The following is a 15943-nucleotide window of genomic DNA, read 5'->3' on the forward strand; positions in this document are numbered from 1 at the left end:
TACTAGCAACTAGAGACAGCCCTATACCCCAGACCTTTTGGAAACTCTTCGAAGTAGCCAGCCCTAAGTGTGCTCGCCCTGGGTGTGCCCACATTTTAGCCTTTGCTTCCTCTGCTTGCTAGCTGGTTCTCATGTGTCCTCGGGGGACCATTGATAACTAGCTATCTTTGCTTTGCACCAGCTACTGTCATTTGATCTCTTAGCTTCCCCACACTCAAAAAACAATAAAAATCTGTATTTGTAAAGCATACTTCAAAGATTTTCTGGAATCATTTTTATAGCTTGTTAGAATACATTCCTTGGGCATTGCTATAGTAAGTTAGAGGCTGGCTCCAGACCCAGGGGGTTCACACAGTGACCCTCTGTGACTGAGGCGGCTGTCATTCAGAGTTTTGTTATCTCATTTCACACTGGCTGTTGTTTCAATCTGTAGTCCAGGGTTAGGTTCCAGAATAAACCAGACCCTTCTGAAGCTGGAATGATAGACAGTAGGAGGCACAGGCATCTAGTGAGAGGAAGTGTTAGGGGGAATTAGGACTCTGATGTCTGTGACTTCTTACACTGGTTACATTACTACCTTTGTGGCTTGAAGGAAAAGGAGGCGCTTATTGAATGCTTGTCATGTAACAGAGGTGTGTGTGTGTATACTATGTATGTGTATGTGGTTGCATGTGGTTGTGTGTTTGGTGTGTGTGGTATGTGTGTGTGGTATGTATGTGTGGTGTGTGTGTTTGAGTGTGTGGTGGATGTGTGTGGTATTTGTGTGAGTGTGTGTGGTATGTGTGTATGTGTTGTATGAGTGTGTTATATGTATGTATGTGGTATATACATAAGTATGTTTATAGAATATATGTGTTGTTGTGATGTGTGTGTGGTGTATGTGGTGTGTATGTGTGTGTATGCAGTGTGTGTTGTATGTATGTGTGGTTTGTGTGTGGTATGTGTATATAGTTTTGTGTGGTATGTGTGAATGGTGTGTGTGGTATGTGTGTGTGGTTTGTATATGTGCTGTGGGTGTGGTGTTTGTGGTGTTTGTGTGAGTGATATGTATGTATGTATGTGGTGTATGCATGAGTATGTGTATAGTGCAGTGTGTGGTTGTGTGTGGGAAGCCACATGTGCCGATGCAGGGTGGCCCAGGCTACTGCTGGCCACCACGCATAAGTTTGGGCAAACAACCAATGTGTACTTATGCAGTAAAGTTTTTTCGCCAAAACACTGCCTGGCCCGGGCATGATAATGAGGCTCTGCAAAGTACTAAGAGAGTTAACCAATCAGATGAGGAACATGCAAATGAGGTAGAATGCACAACCAATCCGGGTGTGAGACACGCCTCTCCTAGGCCTATATAAGCAGCACCAGTTCTGGGCTTGGGGTCTCTTCGCCTCTGCAATCAAGCTCTCCCAATAAACGTGTGCAGAAGGATCCTGTTGCAGCGCCGTTCTTGCTGGCGAGTTGGGCGTGCGCAAGAGTTGTGATCTGTGTGTGTGGTGTGGTGTATATGTGTATATTTATCATAGTGATATTATTTGATTCCTACAAATGCTTCATGCATAATTAACTCCCCTTTACATTTGAGGAAACGGGTTTAAAGAATTACGGCCATATAACAAATCTGGCATCCTGACTATTCACTACCTCTAGATGTATGGGTTTGAAGGACACCATTCTAGGCCTAGGAACTTGTAGACTTATTTGTAAAACTAAAGGAGTTCAGGCTGGGGCATAGCTCAGTTGGTGGAGCACTGGCCTGATGCGTACGAAGTTCCACATCTTGTTAATGGAGCAGGATGCTACGGAGTTTTCAGGAGGTCGGCACACACCCGGCTGCCTCATTCCTGTCTGTTACTTCCCTTGTTCGTCTGTCATCTGAATGCATGGCCTCTCGGCTACATGACGGTTGATTTGGCTTGGAGAATAAAAACAAAGGGAAAGAAACTGGATTGGTAGTGGACAAAGAGGGTGTGGGAGATGGTTTTACCTTGAGTGAGAAGAAATGAGGGGGTCTGAGCAGAAAGGCAACTAGGTTTTGAAGGATGAAGATGTCTGCTCAGTCTTTTCATGACATTTAAATGGAGTTGTATTCTGCAGACTATTTTTTCTCTATCCAGAGATAGAAACCTTTATGAAATTTTAAAAATAATTCTGATTTTTTTAAAAGTTTATTTATTTATTTTATGTATATGTGTTCAGACACACCAGAAGAGAGCATCGGAACCCATTACAGATGGTTGTGAACCACCATGTGGTTGCTGGGAATTGAACTCAGGACCTCTGGAAGAATAGTCAGTGCTCTTAACTGCTGAGCCATCTCTCCAGCCCCCTTTATGGATCTTAAAAGTTATATTTTAGAAATCTGAAAACTAGACCTAGTGGTACAAACCGCAGTGCTTGAGGTGGGTGTGTGCAGCAGAATCAGAAGCTCAGATCCACCTTGGCTCCGCAGGGAACTCAAGGCCAGACTGGGATACATAACACCCTGATTCTGTCACGAAAGTAAAATAAAAAAGATAATGTGAGTGATTCGAGCTGCATAGAAACAAGTGCCTTCCTAACAGGTCTTTCGGCATCTGCTGGTCATGTATGTAGGTTGTATACATAGCCATATGCGCAGACTCCTGACTCAACTGATGTGGCTTCTCCCTGGGACAATTTCCATCAACCCAAATCTTACCCGGGCAGGGGAGAAACTAGCTGCCCATGGCCCCCAATGGAATTGTGTATATTCAGGAAGCGAACTGCTTGGAAGACGATTCTCCCACACGCCTTTGCTTAAATAATTCAGAACTGAGTTTTCACCCAAGATTTGGGACCCTCTCAAAGGTGCCCACCTTTATGGGCAGAGAAAAGGAAGGAAGGTAGGTTACCCGAGGCACTTCCTGTCTATGCTGTCACGTGGGAAGCTCATTGCACATGGTCCCTCACCTTTGGTGGGACTGCGCAGATGGCACAAGTTGGTGTTGTCCCCCAACGGGCGCAGCTGTTGCTGGATCACTTGGCAATACTCAAGCAGAGTTTTGGCCCCAAGAGAAGGCCATGTGTTCTCCTCCTCCCTTTAGGCTGTTGTTTTCAGAGGGAGGGATAAAAATACCCATTGAGGAATACCATGAGAGCTGCCAGAGAGGCCGCTGTGCTGTTCTCTCTCAGAGAAATCTGTTTCAAAATGTTTAATGTTTCCTAACTGAAAAGTATTTGGGCATCCGTGCTACCAGTCACTAATGCCCTCTTCAGTATTGCTGGAAAACAGATGTCAAGTTCAGTTCCTGATGGGCGCAAGAGGACTTCCGCGTGCCCGGGAGATTTCTAAAAAGTCTTGGAAGACAAAGTATAAATGTGCGGCTACCTGAATAGTTAGGAATCTCAGAGACAGAAAAGGTGGGCTCCATCTCCACAATGCTTCCTTTTTTTCTTCTAAGCACGGTTCAAGGTGGTTTGAAGTGCAAATATAGACAGCAACGCTAAGGAAATGCAGTGGAAATGGTCTTTGCAATGCCGTTTAGGTGGCACACGCCTTTAATCCCAGCACTTGGGAGGCAGAGGCAGGCGGATTTCTGGGTTCAAGGCCAGCCTGGTCTACAGAGTGAGTTCCAGGACAGCCAGGGCTACACAGAGAAAAAAAAAAAAGAAAAAGAAAAAAAGAAAAAGAAAAAAAGAAAGAAAGAAAGTCCTCTTGTTTGAATGGGGACCCAGGTTTAACTAGAGAGAGCCTGCAGAGAAAACCAGTCACGGAGAGCTTGGGTGGCTAAGTGGGCAGCAGAAAAGAGCTTCCTAGAATATGCTGGAAGCGAGGAAAGAATCACTCCAAAACAGTTAAACTTAAAACATTATTGTGCCTTAAAATAGTAGAATCTTAATAAGCTTTTGTTGAAAAATAGCAGGCCATTGTTCCTTTTCCTAAGAAGTCCCACTAGAAAGTAACTGATTTAAATTTCATCTCACATCTCTATATCTCAACCATGCATCCACATTTCTAAAAATTACTTGAAATACCGATTTTGACATCTCGTACTTGCATAGTACAATATATAAGAATCTGACCGTCTCCCACACAGAGAAACAGTCTCTGCTCTTGCGTTTCCCACTACACTGTTGGTATTAACACAATGATGGAAATGTTTTCAAGTGTTTTCTGCTGAGCCATGTAGTAGTTTATGATCAGATTTCTCTTGTATATAAATTTTCCTCTTTTCTGGGATTAGTAATTCCTTCCTTCCTTCCTTCCTTCCTTCCTTCCTTCCTTCCTTCCTTCCTTCCTTCCTTCCTTCCTCCCTCCCTTCCTCCCTCCCTCCCTCCCTCCCTCCCTCCCACCCTTCCTTTCTTCCTTCCTTCCTTCCTTCCTTCCTTCCTTCCTTCCTTCCTTCCTTCCTCTCTCTCTTGGCACTCTCATATTAGCTGGCTCATTTCCTTGGTAATCAATCTCACGTTTGTCCACAATGCGGTTTTCTCTTCACCCTCATGACCATCACTTATCCTGTCCTTCTCCCATTCACACTGATCCTCTTCTCCCTATCAAGTCCCCTTTCTACTTTGATTTCATTTGTGTTTTGTCTTACTGACTTACTGAGGGTTTTGTTTTTGTTTTTATTCACTTTACATCCCACTCATTGCCCCCACTTCTGGTGACTTACTGAGTTTAATTAGGGCTTCTTGCATATGCACCTCTGAAGAAAACATCTCCTCTTGAAATCATTCTCTTGCAACAGCTCCCAGGAAGAGGTAGAGCCTCCTGAGGTCCAGTGCCATTTGTGAAGGGATGGTGACAGGCCCCATCTTGCACAGGTCTTGTGCAGGTAACCACAGACTCTGTGTGCTCATGAGAGTCATGCCCACCCTACGGGCATGGATTCCGTAACAGTTCTCCTCCTGCCTTGCAGCTTTTACATTCTTTCTGTCCCCTCTCCTGCAATGTTCCCTGAGACTTGGAGGAGGTGATGCAGACGCCTCACATAGACCTGGGTACTCACAGTCAAATATTCTCTGCACTTAGACCAGTTATGAATCTCTGTGGTGACTGCTGCCCACTGCAAAACAAGACTTCTCTAACTAGGCCTGAGAGCAGCCCTAACATACAGACATGAATATTTAGAAGGCTGTTATGTGAACATAGCATATCTACTAACAGAACAACAGCAGCATCTTTCCCCCATTCAGTCTGTGATATCCCTAGCTATGGGCTTCTGACTGGGTTTATGGTACTAGGCATTTCCTCTTGTGGAGCAGGCTTCCAATCCAAACGGAAAATGGTTGCTTAGTCCTATAACAGCCATGACATTACTGCACCCTGCGTGTGTGTCATACTTGGTAGTTCAGTTGTGTGGCATGTGAAGTGAGGCATAGCTGGGTTCTCTCTCAGCAGCCTGAATAGCATCCTATGAAACTGAAAGCTAGCCAGCGGAGAGAAAGAAGCCTTCAGATGACTTCCAGCTTGACTTCTCTGTTTTCTGCAACTAAAGCATTTTCAGTAATAGGTTCTTAGTGGACAGCCCAGAGTAGTGGAAATATTGCCTCATTTTTGTAGTGTGCCACATGTGTGTCTCATACAAACATGTAATATTAAAAGCACTCATCATGCAATCTTTACAGTGTTAATATAAGCAATATACTAAATATATAGACTTTCATCAATATTAATGCCTATCAATATTATATCCTTAATACTCAAATAAGGTAGATAATCTATTAACATTCTCCTTTTGCCTTTGTGACACTCTTCTAAGAAATTTCTAGTCACCTGCTTCAATCGATTTGCTTTTTATCTTATTTTACAGTTATCACCCGGAATCTGTTTTTGTTTTTGTTTTGTTTTGTTCTGTTTTGTTTTCTGTGTTCTTGGCTATGATATTGTAAAACTTATCCCCATTTAAAAAAAAATCTACGTTTTATTTTTTTAGGTATTTGTTTTATTTTATTTATCTAAAAGTATTCTGTCTGCTCGTTTGTGTGTGCATCAAAAGGCATCAGACACCATTGAGTATTTAACTTTGAACTGCTATAAGGATAAAGGGAACCAAACTCAGGTCCCCTGGAAGAACAACTGTTTTTAATCCCTGAGCAGTCTCTCCAGCCTTCGTTTTCCCCATTTTGCTTTCTTGGAGTACATGTGTTCTGGATTGTATGTCTTTTTTTTTTCTCCTCTTGGCTTATTACATTAGTTAGCTGGGCACATCCTTATTAGTTGTCGAATAAGAAAGAGGTTAGCTGCTGGTTCAGCATTGATTCTGCTGAGGTTCACCATATCTTATTCTGCTTTTTTATGTAAGTAGGGTTTGGCGGCTGTTAGAAACCCAAGTGGGAAACCCTTCCTTCAGGTTTTGTAGAAGTTACCCCATCAGCTTCAAACTCCCAATGCTTTTGAATGATTTTTTTCCTGAAGACTTCTTCTTCATCTCTATCTGTTGTCACAAAAGTTACAAAATGCCGGTCTTCCTTATAGAAGGCCTCTGTTTAATGTATTCAATATCATCTTATGATGACATTTGTCTTTTAGTTCTTAGAATATTATTGAGTGTTTATTTGATTAATATTCTTTTTGTTTCAGAGGTAAAGGCCTGACTTCCTAACTTTTAAATATTTTCTTCTGATAGCCCCTTTTTGGTTTTAGTTTTGTTTAAATTAGAGACTGTTACCTTAATTTCCAATTCTTCTACCATATCCTTGCAGACCATTATAGGTTTTAAAACATAACATTTTAAAATTTACTTTCTGATGTCTGCTCTGTTCTGCTTTTATTCTCTATTGATTCATTTTGACCTCTTATTTGCTCCATCTTCCTTAAATAACTGAATAAACTGTTTATTCGCCAGTGTCAAAGGGCATTAATGATGTACAGTGATCCGTTTTATTAAAGTATGTGTTTGGTAGGTAGGTGTTCATTTCCCATTAGTGTAATTCAAACTGAGAGTGAAAAGTTTAACCAGGTTAGTAACAATTCAAAAAACTGAGAAGCAGAGTGAAGTGAGGTAGAATGGAACTGCCTAGAAGAAAACAGAACATGCCAGGATAGGAATTTAGCTGTTGGTGGACATTCTAGAATGGAGTGAATTAGCAGGAGAACTGGAAAAAGCCTAACAAATTGACATGGACTTGACTGCATCCTTTGTTTCAGTTCCACACTCCAGCCCTGCTTACTTTGGTCTTGGTAGCTTCGACTGTGTTCTATTCTGATCCCTCCCTCAGAGAACCTCCAAGAACTCCCAAGATGACTCACTCAGAACTTGCCCTTGCCTCCCCGTTGCCTGACTGATTTAGAGGTTACAGACTGTTACACATGAATTTAAGAGAGTAGGTGTGATCACAAGTATGGTAGCTGTGAATAATGAGGATTGATTGTGCAGCTAAAATATTAGACAGAAATTGCGTAAAAATGAGAAGGTTGTGTACAATCAGGCGACTGCAAGGGCCTTATGTTGTATAAGTGGAGAGTAAAAATACACTCTAATTTTAGATGTCTAAGTTAAATAAGCATTAAAAGAATAAAACAAGTCATGTGTATCAATTGAGAAAAAAGCAGGTGTGTTGCACTGCACAAGGTAACAGCCATAGACATTGTTTTATTTTCATCAAAGAGCAACAATTTAAATCCAATAACCAGCACTGACAAGCCTGCTGGGAAACAGGAACATATCAGTGGTGGAAGCGGTTTTAACTGTGTTTAGCTGATAGTTCAAACTCCATCTTGATTTCGTGCCTTGGCCTTGATTTCGTGTCTTCGGTATTTTTTACTTTGTTCTAGAGCTTCTTGAGCTTGTGCACAAAGGTGAAGTAGTTTAGCATATCTAAAGAATAGATATTATTTACAATTAAGGGCTAGAACTTTAGTCAGAAAAAATTAGAAACATTTTTGTATGCATTACAAAGCTGTTGGTCGTGAGTGTAATACTGGTGAGGCAGGAGCAGAGAGCATTCCCCATCAAAAGAAGGAAAGAAAAAATAGCGTTCTATGTTGAGACAACTTTGGGGAAAGTGCTAAAGCAACATCTACAGCAAGAGATGGAAAATACGTTAGGCATGTGAATTTGTAAGATGCTGACTTTTGAAACAGGAGGAGAAGGAGGGGAAGGAAGAGCAGGAGGAGAGAAGCTCACATTTTTATGTGACTAAAAACCAAGGGAATCTTCATGGCTGCATTACTCAGGGTGAGGACAATGTTAAGGCCCTTCTTAGCCACCTGCTATCTCTCACATTCCAAAAGCTTACAAGGCATGACACTCATTGAACTTGGTGACTCTCCCTTGAGGAGCTCATACTCATAGTTGGATAAGGAACATACCTCCGTACTCATAGCCTAGGAAACAGGCCTGCAGAGTGAGCTCTGTACTCATACTTGAATATATCCTTCTGCAACTCTGTCCTAGAGAAACCCACACTTCTGCTTTCAGGTTTGTCCTATGTTCTGAGTGTTTCCCTTTCTCCAAATTCTCTTGCTTAAGCCTAAGTTAAAATGGCTTTACTAACTGGCAGAGAGAGAGAGAGAGAGAGAGAGAGAGAGAGAGAGAGAGAGAGAGAGAGAGAGAGAGATTGAACTTGTAGATAAAGAACGTATTGCAGTTTAGGAGGCTGTGGAAGGATTTTTGACACACTTCTAAAGTTGTACAGGAAAAGGATTAAGTTAGTGTTATGTTTTAAGCTTTAATTTGTTACTGACTTCTGCTCTTCCTAATTCTTCAATGGAAATTTAAATATTTCTGTGCATGTATATATTTAGAGGAAGGGACACAAATGTGCCATAGAATGAGAGTATGTGTGTAGGTCAGAGGACAACTTGTGGGGGTTGATTCTTTCCTTATGTGGACCCCAGGGACTAAAATATGGTTATCAGACTTGGTGGCAAGCATTTTTATTTACTGAGCTATCTTGATGGCCCTCTTCCTAATACTTAAAAAGATAGTTTTGCTGGGTATATAATTTTAGATTAACAATCTCTCAGTTATTTTCTCTTGACCCCACTGTCATTGGGGTCCTTTCTATTTTACCTGTTGATGAGTCCATTTTTCTGATACTTTCTTATCTGAAAGTAATCAGGCTTTTTCTTTCAACAACTCTCTAATCTCTTTTGTTAACCACAAAATCAACAATGTGTTTATTAAGCTACCTTAATATACACTGTGTTTCCTCTATCTGGTTGATTGTTCATTTCATCAATTTTAGAAATTCTCTGACATTCTCTTTTAAAATGGTTTCTATTTTTCCCTTCTGTTAATTCATGTTCAATGCCAAGTTATTTTATTCCAGACCTCGTTGTGTTTGTAGTATCACTTAACTCTTATCTTTGTCTCTCTCTATGGCTGTTACTCTACTTATCCCACTTCAAGATGGAGGACCAACAGACAGCCTCTGCTGCTTACAGTTTCCAGTTCTACCTCAGAAGCCACCAGCTAACTTTCCCAAGGGAACTGGAGCAGTCATAGCCACTATCCAGTGATTGAGCTGAGTGCTTCATCTCAGTGTGTGACAAATGGCTTAAGAAATATTCATTTCAAAGCTCCCTGTTGGGTCACTCAAGGTGTTGTTAGGGCTCTATTTCATTTTGATTTCTTTGCCCAGCATCAGTCTCCAAAGAACACAACTGGAGGCACACCAGATTAGATATCATCACAAGGGGACTATGAAATTGGAAAAACCTCCATAAATGCAGTTGTCAACACAGTTGATTTGTGACAACCTTTCCAATTCTAACTATTAAGCACATATGTTCCACACCAAAAGAAACAAATTTATCTTTAAAAATCAAGGTTAGGACCCAGAGACACTCTAGACTAGAGTATTCAGGACACCAACCCTGGACCCAGAAAGCCAGAATTCAAACTCTGCAATATTGTCTTAGCTTCCTCAGGCAAATGTCTTAACTTCTCTACAGTAATTTCCTTATATGTAAAAGAGAAATAAAGTAAAATCTACTTTACAGGGTTAATATGGTCTCAGAGGGTGTTAATAAGGGATTTGAGGGAACCTTTCTGTTGGTCAGAGGCCTATATCCCATTGCAAGTGCTCAGTGAGTTTTATGCAGAGAAACCAGCAAGCTTCCAGCCCAGTGGTTCATAACCTGGCTACTCACTAGAATTATCTAGAAAACCTTTGTTAGAATACTAACTTCTGGGCTTCATTCTAAGAGTCTGAATAACTTGGTTAGGAATACAGTTCATGCTCAGGCATCTACTGAGCAAGTTATATTGCTATTCAGTTAATAGTGCTACATGTACAGAACAAACAAATGAACAAGTCCAACAAACAAGCAAGCAAAGAAAGCAAAACACAAAACAAAACAGAATTGGAAAAAGAAGGCTGGCCATAGCCCAGCAGAAGAGCACGTGCCTAGCATGTGCAAAGTCCTGGATTCTGTCTCCAGATCCAGTAAAAGGGGTGAGGCAGGCAGAGAAAATGGTTAGTTGAATGGTCAGTTAGGGGTACAGTAATTATCAGCTGGAAATGGGTGTACAAAAAGAGAAAAACAGAATGTGAAGGAAACCATCAAATAAAGTAGAGTTTCCAAGAATTCCTCATTTTTGATATCTGCATCTTCTTTAGCTTCAGGTTAAATAATTGTCACTGAAGGACTAGGAGGATTTAAGTTGGGCACAGATTTCAAATTCAAATCCCCACTTCCTCCCTCCCTCCCTCCCTCTGTCCCTTTCCTCCCTCCCTACCTCCCTCCTCCCTTTCCTCCCTGCCTCCCTCTCTCCCTCTCTCCCTCCCTCCCTCCCTCCTCTCCTTCCTCCATGCCTCCCTCTCTCCCTCCCTCTCTCTGGCATGAGGACATGGGCAACTCAGCTATTAAAGCAAACATGGCCACTTTTTGGCATTAGGTGAGAAGTCCCTGGAGGACCAGCCCCAAACCTGGGGATAGATGGACAGTCACCAAGTAAACTAAGACTGTGTGAAGAGCTGTGAGCAAATGTTTAGTGTCTCTGACAACACAGGGGAAAAACAAATAAACAAAACAAAACAAATACCTCTTTCAATGAGTTTAACTGAGGTTATTTACAGAAACATAGGAAACATGCTGGTGGAAACTCAGTCAAAGAGTCTCGCCCTCCCGCAACAATTGTTGGCCACTTATGTAATCCCCAGGGATAGACATCCCCAGGAGCTGCCTGGTCCTGGTCATCCTCATGACCTCTCACTTTTCCTACCACAAGGTAGTTTGTGAGCCCAGTCTTATGAGGGTCTTATGTGGGTGAGCATAGATGTTCAGATTTCAAGATACAATGCATATCCTATGCCCTGAGACAGCATTTTATAACAGCTATCCATTGGAGTGGAAAGCCACTCTCTAGCCAGGATAACCCTTAAAGCAGGAATCTGCAAAGGAGGTCAGGCCCTTGTTCAGTGCCATAGGATGGACAGTAGAATCTGCTTAGGTGAAGGCTGAATGGGTAGGGACTGTGAGGTAGGTGCTGAAGGAGTCTGCTGGCTTGGAGAGAGGTTGACTGTGAGATACTATTCAGCAATTTTGGCACCAGAAGGATGGAAACTGATAATTCCGTTCTCTTGACCAGACTTCCCCCACCCGTGCAGGTCAGTAGGAGGAAGAGATGTACCCCGTCTTGACCATCCACTTTGGGGGAAGCCAACTAAGTGCCCCAGTGCTGAGGATACCACAGCTGGCCTGGGGGAATAGGCACAGAAACATCATTAGACATTCAGAGAGACAGGGATGTTTTAGAGGGAAGCTCAGGTTGAAAAATCAGATCAGCTTTCTTTGGAAGCAGGGCTAATGGAAGAACTGAAGACAATCTTAATAAAAACATAATGAGGGCTCTTAAGAATATGTGCTTAAAGGACAAATTAGAGTTTTTGGAACCAAAAGAAATTCTTAATTTAAAAATTTTTATTAGGAAATGCAGAAGTTGCGGGCATGTGTGTGTGTGTGTGTGTACTGTGTGTATGTATGCACATATGTGTATATGTGTGTGTACATGTGTATATGTGTGTGTGCCCATGACCTCACAATCCTGAAAATCCCACAAAATAGTAATTAAGTTATCCATTAGCTTTTTTCCTTATAAATTCAACAAACATCTCTAATTCCTTTCATGTCCCCCATTTTAATCTTTCCCCCTCAGTAATCTTCGTCACTTGCTTCTGAACTCTTAAACCTCTTTAAATACTCCTTAAAACTACAACCAACTCAATCATCCAAGCCAAGCCACTGTATTCCATGTGAGGTCAAGAAGCAAGGGCACAAACTCCCATCTCCCCAACTTTCAGAGGAACCCTTTACAGTTAGCACCCACAGATGTAAAGCAAAACCCAGGTCCACGGGGCAGCCTCAGTGCTTGAGAAGTGGGCTTCTACATGGTTTCCAGATTTCTGCACATGTCTCTTCCTTCCTGAGACTTCCTTCTGTCTCACAGAGTTCACTTGGAGCATTTGTCTTCACAGTGTCCCTTCAGCCATTGGTCTTTAACTTTCATTAAGGAAAGGAGCAGGAAACACACCCGTGAGCTCGCAGTGACCAGACTCCTGTTATCCATTCGCTTTGCTGAAGAGATCCCTTAGAAAAAGTTCAATGTTCAAAGTAGTACATTCACTCATGATACTGCCTTTTGTGATTAAAAAAAAATCAGAAGGATTCATATCCGTTCCTGAGAGAAAGGGAAGCTGCTAATGCTTTTAAGGAGCTATGCAGCCTCACCCCTGAAAGCACTCCTCCTGGTGCTGCCTCTGGTGTTTCCTTTCTGGATGGAGGTCTCCATTAGCAGAAGGAAAGGAGCAAGAGGGGAGAGCTAGAGAAAGGGTGCAGCACAATTGCGTGGTAATAGACTCTTCTCTTCCCCACAACAAAGGAAACGGCAAAGTGGCCATTTGTCTCCAAAGCCAGGTGTCCACCTTATTCATGATTATTAGATTACCTTTCTTATTACAAAGATTTTTTCATGGACAATTTGTACATGTATATAATGAATTGTAGTCATTTCCAACTGTCTTAATCTTCCTCTGCTCCCACTGAAATCCCTTCTTCTTTCAAATCGCCCACCTGCTTTTTTGTGTTGTGAGTGGTGTTCATCCACTCAGTTTAATAAGAGCTGTTTGCATAAACAGGACTGTAGACTCTTGGAACAAAAAAGAACCTTAAAGAAGTCCTAGTTTAGTCTTCAAACCACTTGTCTTGGGCCACTTGTCTGAAGCCATGTAGCTGCTTGGTTATAATGTAGGAGCAGGGTGCTGGCTTCCTCAACCAGGATCGTTTTTTGCCAACCAGTTCTCCTGTGACCACACTCTCATGGTGGGGCTTTGTTACAGGGTTTTCTGTGCTCACTTGGCTGCTTTAAATCCAGGATCCATGTTCTAGCTCAGGGCTCCAGCTGAAGGAAAGTGTAAAGGTGAGTGAGTGCTCATGGTTTAATCTAAATGCCCATTGGGGGTGAGGTAGGTGAGCCAGCAGCCAGGTGAACCTTCACCCCATCCCCAGGTCTGAAATTGGCTAACCTGTGGACTGAGCCTGATTGCTCTGTTCTCTAATTCCACTGAGTTCTCCAATCCAGGGAATCAACTGCTACAAACTCCAAAGCAGAAAAGCTCAGGAAGCCATAGCTACATAGGTCTGCACTCGCTGAAAAAAGCAGGCAGTGGGTCATGGGCAGGATCAGAGGGCATCACTGTAGGGTGTACCCAGGTAGTGTGCTAGAGCCACGGACTAGTTGCCCTGGAGGAATTAACACTTACTGAAGCAGATGAACAGCAAAACAGTGGAGAACTTCCCATAGATAACGAGTGGGTTGCAGTGTTGAATAATGCTTCTCAGTAGACCACAAGAACCTACAGCTTCTATTATTTCTCTTCAATATTAAACCTTTTCTGTGCATGCTTGTGATCAATCAAAAACTAATGCAGGGCACATACACATACTTTGCACCAACTAGGACAGTCCTTCATCACTGTTGTGAGATTTTAGGGCCCATGGGCACTGATCACCGAGTAACAATGTTTTATGATTGTGAGCTAAGGAAGACAGAATGGTTATGAAAATGTTTGCTAAGCACAGGCAAGTGGTGTTCCTGCAGGCCAGGAGCTGAGCGGTCCTTCTGATTGCAGCCTAGAGATACCATTAGACCTCATAGTTTTCACAGCACCCACCCTCAAACCTTCTCTGGAGGCAAACAGAGCTCTGTCTTACTGAAGGGATTCAATTTGGCAACATGGTCATCCATGATACTGTGGTTTCTGATTAATTACCAGTCCTTTATACTTTCATATTACATTTGAGAACTATTTAGATTCTATTGTTATGTAACAAGCAGCTTGTCTGCAAAAAAAAATTAGTGTGAATTAAAGTGATAATAGAAAGAATTCAAATGAATCTAGGAGACTTCAAAAGAATTCGTGTGCTCCTTTGAGAGAGGTCAGTGTATGAAGATCAGACTGTAGAGTCAACTGTGAACCACCTGAAAAGAAGTTCAAAGCCCTTTGGCAGCAGATGCACTGTTGGACTAAGAGAGCTAAATGACCGCCTGACCACCGGACCGCCGTCCAATTAACGACCACACTGGCTTGAAACAAAAGGGGGAAATGTTCTCTTCTGTGGCTCCCTAGTGGTTGGCTGGCCAGGATGTGCTTTGCTGATTGCACTGGGCTCACCAGAGGGACTGAGAATAGGAAAAAATGGAATCAGGCCCCAAGCACTCTGTCTTTTGCTACAAGCAAACTCTGGTCCTAAGAACATGAACATTTGTCCTTGGGGAACAGCATCATCTCAGAGAAGCAGAACGTGGAAAACTCTTTGGGAGAAAAAGAAAAACAATTCTACCTTGTAGTTCTGCTTTGTCTTTGAGTAATAAAAGAGGAAGCGCAGGCTCCAGTGGAATCTGGTACAGAGATTGGCATCATGACTCAGACAACTCCATCAAGAAATGACTCCTTCCTCTGCCTTGCAGTGGCCCTTGCCAGGCTCCGAGTCATTTGGACTTGCTTTCTTTGGAGGGTATATTTTCCTTGCTCATGAGCTGAGACTTAGACTCAGAAACCGGCATGAATTTATGTTTATGATTTCCTGCCACTCAGTTCTTTTTCAAGTTCTGTTTCCGAGGCATCCCAAGGCATGGTGGCTTTGGTTACTTTACATACCTCATTTAAGTGAGATACTGTCTTTTGCAATAGGCGAATCTCACTAACGTAGCGTCTGCAAGGCAGTATCCACACTGTGACACATGTCAGAAATTCTTCCTTGTTGAAGGCTGAGTAATACTCCCTTGGGTGGGTGTACCACTCTTTGCTGCTCTATTTATCTAATAGGGATTTGAGTTGCTCCTGCCTGTTGACTCCTTTTGTAAATGTTGTCGGCTTCTGTGAGCATGGTTGTATGCATACCTTCTGAAATCCTGCTTTTGGTCTTTTGATATGCATGTAAAAATACAGTTTCTGAATAGTATAATAGTTCTGTTGTTTCCCCCCCACCCCCACTGTTTTCTTCGTGACTGCCAAACATCATTTAACCCTCTCTTCAGTGGTCCATTTTGCAGAAATACTTGACTGATTTGTATGTGTGTCTACCTCTGTGCCAGTCTTACACTGTTTTTAAACAGAAGCCAAGTCAAGTTTTCTTGGGAACAGCATTGTGATGGGAACGTGAGAGCTGTAGCCAAATGTGAGTGGATTTGCAGAGGTGGAGGCAGGAGGATGGTTCTCATTTGATCGGGATCATTCTTGGTTATTTTTATTAAATTTGTTCTTCTACAACTTCACATACATTTATAGCCCTGCACACCCCCATCCCTTCCCACCATGCTATCTTCTCTCCCTACAAGTCTTTCTGCACACTCATGTCCTTTAATATTAGTAGGTAGTTTGACAAGATGTCCACCTAGCAAAACATCTACCCCGCCCCATGGCCTATCACTTGAGAAAAGGGGTTTAGATCACAGGTATGAATTTCCCTAGCCAGCAGGGAAGACGGTCTCTGACGTGACCCACTGTCTTTAGGCAGAGCCATCTATGTGGACATAGG

The sequence above is a fragment of the Mus caroli genome, unplaced genomic scaffold, assembly GCF_978045245.1.
Source record: "Mus caroli unplaced genomic scaffold, Mus_caroli_1 scaffold_7, whole genome shotgun sequence".
NCBI classification, from domain to species: Eukaryota; Metazoa; Chordata; class Mammalia; order Rodentia; family Muridae; genus Mus; species Mus caroli.